This window comes from Macaca mulatta, chromosome 9, assembly GCF_049350105.2.
Source record: "Macaca mulatta isolate MMU2019108-1 chromosome 9, T2T-MMU8v2.0, whole genome shotgun sequence".
NCBI classification, from domain to species: Eukaryota; Metazoa; Chordata; class Mammalia; order Primates; family Cercopithecidae; genus Macaca; species Macaca mulatta.
The window spans coordinates 37838150-37839249 of record NC_133414.1 but is presented as its reverse complement, the minus strand read 5'-3'; the positions used below and the strand labels follow the sequence as shown (position 1 = coordinate 37839249).

The following is a 1100-nucleotide window of genomic DNA, read 5'->3' as shown; positions in this document are numbered from 1 at the left end:
CTTTAACTCCAGACAACATGTTCTCAAGATAAAAGCTTTTAAAACCAAATGCCATCTTATGTATCAAGTCAACATAAAATTGGAATACAAAATTAATGCAGCTGAGGATTTCCCTCATATCCCATGCTTTTAAACTATCTATTCTACAGTCCTAGAATCAACCTTTTTAAAATTAAGAGTCAGGGTCTGTCTTTGTTGCCAGGCTGGAGTAAGTGGTGCCATCAAAGCTCAGTGCAGCCTCCAACTCCTGGAGTCAATCCTCCTGCCTCAGCCTCCCCTTCCTGAGTAGCTGCAACTACAGGCACATGCCCCTATATCCAGCTAATTTTTAATTTTTCGTGGAGATAAGGTGTTACTTTCTTGCCCAAGCTGGTCTTGAACTCTTGGCTTCAAGCAATCCTCCAACCTCAGTCTCCCAAAGTGTGAGGATTGAAAGCATGAGTCACTGAGCCTGGCCTGGAACCAACCTCTCTAGTTATCAATACTCCCATTAGTTAATTGTCTCAGGTATCATAATATCCCTTCTTACATGTATCAAAACTCACACTGAACAATGAGTTCCAGGTTGCAAAAGAGGACTTATTTTTTGCACCTATCCATAAGTCTTTGTCCACAAGTTAAACAAAAACATACATAAGTGCAGTCATTAGGGTTTTTTTGACTGCTGAACTCCAAACATTATCTTTGCCTGTGTGACCAAGAAAATAAATTCTAGCTGGACTTTTTAGTAGCTATAGAGTATGACAACCAGCAAAGCAACTCAAAAGATAAAAAGGAATGTTCGAATTGACTCCTAATAATTACTACTATTACCAAATGGCAGTCAGTGATTGTTTTCTCCTGTTTCTCAGTTTTTCACATGCTTTCTGATTATAATAAATTTGTGAATCAGCAGGGGAAGAAGGTAGTATGAGGAACTTAGGTATTCTTGTGACTGCTGCAGAAAACAAAATAACTGATGAGTCAAAGAAAACTAGTCTGTGTAATGGATTTTGTGGCCTTTGAAATTATTCCTAAAGTTCATAAAGTGCTTGTTTTATTCATTTTATTTATTTATTCTAAAGATTTACTTATTAAATATTTAATCAAATTAAATAATT

At 36.5% G+C, this 1100-nt stretch overlaps 1 non-coding gene across 1 annotated transcript; it reads right to left on the bottom strand.

Annotated features, from left to right (window-relative positions):
• Window positions 1-514: 514 nt before the first annotated feature.
• LOC114670225 (small nucleolar RNA SNORA40) lies at window positions 515-642 on the bottom strand. Its single transcript, XR_003719707.1, has one exon. It is a non-coding gene; the product is annotated as a small nucleolar RNA SNORA40 (small nucleolar RNA).
• Window positions 643-1100: the final 458 nt, after the last annotated feature.